Source organism: Trachypithecus francoisi, unplaced genomic scaffold (genome assembly GCF_009764315.1).
Source record: "Trachypithecus francoisi isolate TF-2019V2 unplaced genomic scaffold, Tfra_2.0 Contig01621, whole genome shotgun sequence".
NCBI lineage: Eukaryota > Metazoa > Chordata > Mammalia > Primates > Cercopithecidae > Trachypithecus > Trachypithecus francoisi.
The window spans coordinates 466,110-472,189 of NW_022681446.1; the positions used below are offsets into that span (position 1 = coordinate 466,110).

At 47.5% G+C, this 6,080-nt stretch overlaps 1 pseudogene; it reads left to right on the forward strand.

The window, feature by feature from the left end:
- The first annotated feature begins 129 nt into the window (after positions 1-129).
- LOC117074507 lies at positions 130-5,821 on the forward strand (annotated as a pseudogene).
- Positions 5,822-6,080: the final 259 nt, after the last annotated feature.

Below are 6,080 nucleotides of genomic sequence, written 5' to 3' on the forward strand. Positions count from 1 at the left end.
CCTGTGCCGAGAAAGCCCATAGAGAAGTCGCCAGGCTGCTAGAGTGCCGTTGCGCGTGACATATCGGAGAGGGGCCGCTCCTGCGTGGAGCCGGGGAGAGGCTGGGGAGCCGCCCGCTCTCTCCGCGGGTAGGGGTGAGGGTGGGGCTATGAACCCAAAAGTATCTGAGACAGGACTCAATGAAATGTTAAAAGTTTATTTTTCCAAGGTTAAGGACACGCCATTGTCACAGCCCTAGGAGGTCATGACGATGGTGCCCAGGGAAGATGGGGTGCAGCTTGGTTTTGTACATTTTAGGGAGACGTGAGACATCAAGCAACACTTGCAAGTGTACCTTGGTTCGGTCCAGAAAGGCAGGACAATTCCAGGAGAGGGCTTCCGGGTCACAGGTACAGAAGAGCCCGGAGGGTGAATTCTTTTGAGTCTTTGATCAGCCTTTCACTGACTACGCAATTTATTATACGTGTGAGACGCAGGTAGAGGAATAGTCGCTTCTGCTTTAGTCTGGCTTATTGAATCTGCATTTCTACATAAACGATAGAACAAAGGAAGCGATCAGGTATGCGTTTGTCCAGGTGAGCAGAGGAATGACTTTGAGTTCAGTCCTTTGTCCCGCATCTGTGAAGGGAAGCTATCAATTTGCATTGCCAGGGTGGAATTCAACAGAACTGTTTTAGGGTAAAGATCTTGAGGCCCACAGGGAATTTCTCTGTGGGCAAATTGTGAGGGAGGTGTGTAGCTTTAAAAACATATATTTGTAACTATCTTATTTAGGAATAAGATGGGAGGCTGATTTGCCTGAAGCATTTCCCAACTTACTTAGTGATGGTGGGGTTTTGAGATTTATTTTCCTTTCACAGGGTGGGGTGTGGGCAGATTGAAGAGCCAGAGTCTGTCCTCCACTGTGCCCTGGCCGACTTGTTTTGGAATTTCTGCGCTTTTGAGTGGTGTAAACCAAAACCAAGGTTCTTTTTTTTTTCTTTTCTTTTCTTTTTTTTTTTTGAGACGGAGTCTCGCTCTGTCGCCTAAGCTGGAGTGCAGTGGCCGGATCTCAGCTCACTGCAAGCTCCGCCCCCTCGGGTTTACGCCATTCTCCTGCCTCAGCCTCCCGAGTAGCTGGGACCACAGGCGCCCGCCACCTCGCCCGGCTAATTTTTTGTATTTTTTAGTAGAGACGGGGTTTCACCGTGTTAGCCAGGATGCTCTCGATCTCCTGACCTTGTGATCCGCCCGCCTCGGCCTCCCAAAGTGCTGGGATTACAGGCTTGAGCCACCGCGCCCGGCCTCTTTTTTTTTTCTTGAGACAGAGTCTCGCTCTGTCGCCCAGGTTGGAGTGCGGTGATGTCATCTTGGCTCACTGCAACCTCCGCCTCCTGGGTTCAAGCAGTTCTCCTGCCTCAGCCTCCCTCTGGGACTACAGGTGCGCGCCACCATGCCCAGTTAATTTTTTTTTTTTTTCTTTTTGAGACGGAGTCTCGCTCTGTCACCCAGGCTGGAGTGCAGTGGCGCGATCTCGGCTCACTGCAAGCTCCGCCTCCCGGATTCAAGCCATTCTCCTGCCTCAGCCTTCCGAGTAGCTGGGACTACAGGCGCCCGCCACCGCGCCCGGCTAGTTTTTTTGTGTTTTTAGTAGAGATGGTGTTTCACCACGTTAGCCAGGATGGTCCCGATCTCCTGACCTCGTGATCCGCCTGCCTTGGCATCCCAAAGTGCTGGGATTACAGGCGTGAGCCACCGCGCCCGGCCGACCGGTTAATTTTTATATTAATTGGGTTAATATAATTTTTATATTAGCCGGGTTTTGCCATGTTGGCCAGGCTGGTCTCTAACACCTGACCTCAGGTGATCTACCCACCTCGGCCCCTGAGTAGTTGGTACCACACGCATGTGCCACCACACCTGGCTAATTTTTGTATTTTTTGTAGAGCTGGGGTTTTGCCATGTTGCCCAGGCTAGTCTCAAACCCCTGAGCTCAAGCAATCCACCTGCCTCAGCCTCCCAAATTGCTAGGATTACAGGTGTGAGTCACCACACCTGGCCAAAAAATAAAATTCTAAGCCCCCCAACCACCTAAGTGGACCCCTCCTGTGGGCCAAGGGCATTCCCTAGTTAATCTGAAAAACTAGTCAGGCCATGATGGGAAGGGTCGGATGTGGGGGGTGGGGGTTGGACATGCCTCATTATACACTCCTCCCCGTGGGAATTCAGGCCCACCTGACCATCATTAACATCCACGCAGACCTTAAGACTGACAAAGCCAGGCAGGCCAGTGACTCATTCCTGTAATCCCATCACTTTGAGAGGCTGAGGTGGGCGGATCACTTGAGGTCAGGAGTTTGAGACCAGCCTGACCAACATGATGAAAACCCGTCCCTACTAAAAATATAAAAATTAGCCGGGCGTGGTGGTGGGCGCCTGTAATCCAAGCTACTCAGGAGGCTGAGGCAGGAGAATCGCTTGAACCCAGGAGGCAGAGGTTGCCGTGAGCCAGGATTGCACCACTGCATTCCAGCCTGGGTGACAGAGTGAGACTCCATTTCAAAAAAAAGGCTGACAAATGACTCCTTGTAGCAATGATACCAAATTCCAGCCTGCCTCTAGTAGAGCATTATGTGACAGATAAAGAAATTGAAATATTTTACCCCAAATTATATTTCCTTGCTGTACCTTAAAATAGTCCTGCAAGGCTGTCTATTGTGAGGGAAATCTGCATTCTGAAGGCAGTCTCCTTCCTTTGCTGGGCCTTTTTCTTGATCTAGGAGAGAATCAACTCTGATAATAAAAAAGTAAATAAACAAAAACCATTTACAGGCTGGGTGCTGTGGCTCACTCCTGTAATCCCAACACTTTGCGAGGCCGAGGCAGGCAGATCGCCTGAGGTCAGGAGTTTGAGACCAGCCTGGCCAACATGTTGAAACTCCGTCTTAACTAAAAATACAAAAATTAGCCAGGCGGGGTGGTGGGCGCCCATAATCCCAGCTACTTGGAACCTGAGGCAGAAGCTTCAACCCAGGAGGCAAAAGTTGAACTGAGCTGAGATTGTGCCATTGTACTCCAGCCTGGGCAACAGAGGGAGGCTCCATCTCAAAAAAAAAAAAAAAGAACTTCCAGGGGCTAATTTTGAAGCAAACCAGGCTCAGAGACCCAGATGTGAATCCTACTGCTCTGGGGGAGTTAGGAACAGTGAGCCCACCACTACTGGGCCAAAGTCAGGATGGCTCCGACTGGACCTTCAGACAGGCTATTTCTCGAGATCACCTTCGGAACAAGACATGCAGCCCTGCATCCCCCTGCACCCCCCGCACCCTTCTGCATCCCCCTGCAGCACCCCTACATGTTTCCCACACCAAGTTTTCCTTCTAAAACCCTTCAGACCAGAAGACAGAGGGTCTCTTGGAGACATGAGCCCAGCCATGTCCCGTCTGCTGGCATTTTAAAAAAATAATCTGCTTTCCTTCCACCACACCTCGCTTCTCATGTTTTTGGTCTTTGAGCAGCTTACAAATCTGGTGCCTTGTGTGAGGCACTGTGTTGTAAGTGGCTCAGCCTGTGTGCCTGGTTTTCAATGAATGCAGAGATTGGACACAGCAGTCAAGGCTTACACACTTTTGCTACCAGGCAGGACAGCAGCCACTTGCAAATGCCAACTGCTCACGGTCAGCTGACCCCGGGGCTAGGACCTTAGGGAATTCCTAGTAGCTGCCAAGACTGCTTTTGTCTTGGGGACTTTCCCTTCCCTCCCCTCTGCTGGTGAGAGGCAAGCAGCATGTGGGATGTGAACTGAAGTGCACCTGGAAATCCTCTGCGTCTGCCATCTGGGGCTCTAGCTGTCTAGAGCTAGTATTGGTAGTCTGTGGTGCCACCTGGGTCCCTGCCATCTGGACCTAATGCAGGTCACTCCGTGGTGCTCTCTGGGTTTGGGACAGGACCTCAGGACTTTGCTGCAGTCTCCCCTCTGTTTGGAGGGCTCTGTCTTGGATCTGTTTGTGTTTGCGTCTCTGTTTAGTGTTGCACCCCCCTCCGAGGGTGCTTGGGCACAGTCTGCATCGCAATGGCCAAGACCAGGTCCATCTGGTTGTCAGAAAGCAGCAAGCTAGGCTGCCCCTCTCCTCGCTACAGGAATTAGTCCATTTTCACACTGCTGATAAAAACATACCCGAGACTGGGAAGAAAAAGGAGTTTAATTGGGCTTACAGTTCTACATGGCTGGGGAGGCCTCAGAATCATGGCGGGAGGTGAAAGGCACTTCTTACAAGGTGGTGGCAAGAGAAAATGAAGAAGATGCTAAAGCAGAAACCCCTGATAAAACCATCAGATCTCATGAGACTTATTCACTACCTGAGAACAGTATGGGGGGAAACTGCTCCCATGACTGAAATTTTCTCCCACCATGTCCCTCCCACAACTCTCGGGAATTATGGGAGTACAATTCAAGATGAGATTTGGGTGGGGACACAGAGCTAAACCGTTATCACTAGGGGAGAAACAGGTTCCAGGAATGTCCTTTGATTTTCTCATCCTCTTTGGAACTCCACAGTAGTTCCTGTATCTGTGTCAAGTTTTGTTGGTGGAAAAAGCATGTAAACTAACTATTTTCCAGGCTGTCTGAGACTCCAGCTGGTTACATACTGTGGCCCATTTTGTGCATGTTTTAAAACGATGGGCAGACTCCAATAAGGAAAATTCAGAGCTCGCATGGTTAACCTGCAACTGTAGAGTTACAGCCTTCTAAAGCTCTCTATTTCTCCCTTTTATCTGCTGTTAAGTTCCTGGTGTTGAGATAAAACTCACTGTTTTAAGGTTACTTGGAAATTTTGTTTTTCTTATATGGTTCAGCCAGTTCTAGCTAAAATATAAACGTTGGAAACTTATTTGAAACCAAAGGAAAAAAGGTTTTAAAATCAAAACTGCCATGAACACTTATCCAAAATTTTGGTCCACAGTTTTCTTGGATTACCTATTAGGGCAAACAAAGCTTAGCCATGTGAACAGGTTCCAATTTTGTCAGAAATAACTTGGATCCAGCTATCTTTTACAGGTTAGTGAGTCTGTGATGCTGCCTCATGCCAGGAGTTCCAAGGTGAAAGCTATTGGATCTGTGTGCATGTATGTATGCTATTTATATGTGTTTATGTATATATATGTGTATGTATGCTGTTTAGATGTGTTTATGTATATATGTGTGTATGTATGCCGTTTAGATGTGTTTATGTATAATGTGTGTATGTATACCTGTTTAGATGTGTTTATGTATATGTGCATGTATTATGTTATGTGTTGTATCTAGAAGGCTACCAAATTGGCTTATAAGTAGATGAGTAGTCATAAATTAAGCCCAAATGCCTTTCAGGTTCACGTGAATTTAAAATAAAACTTGGACCCGGCAGAAGGGCTCCCGCAAAGAAGGGTGGCGAGAAGAAAAAGAGCCGTTCTGCCATCAACGAGGTGGTGGCCCGAGAATCCACCATCGACATTCACAAGCGCACCCATGGAGTGGGCTTCAAGAAGCGTGCCCCTCGGGCACTCAGAGAGATTCGGAAATTTGCCACGAAGGAGATGGGAACTCCAGATGTGCGCATTGATACAGGCTCAACAAAGCTGTCTGGGCCAAAGGAATAAGGAATGTCCCATACCGAATCCGTGTGCGGATGTCCAGAAAACATAATGAGGATGAAGAGTCACCAAATAAGTTCCATACTTTGGTTACCTATGTACCTGTTACCACTTTCAAAAATCTACAGACAGTCAATGTGAATGAGAACTAATCGCTGATCATCAAATACATCAAATAAAGTTATAAAATTGACTTAAAAAAAAAGCTGGCTTTAGAATTATTGGTAAAAGAAAAATAAAAATGTCTTCAGTATCATCAATATACATTTTTGCCTGGGTAAATAAGTTTTACATTTGCCTCTGCTAAATGTTTTAAGCTGTCAGGGTTTGGCGCAAATGTTATGAGACTATAAATCCAGATAAAACAGGAATAATCTTTTTTTTTTTTTTGACAAATAAGACTAAGATTGTTGATTCAATGGAAACAGCTGAATCTTCTGAGTTATTGGCAAAATGCCCATTTGTTT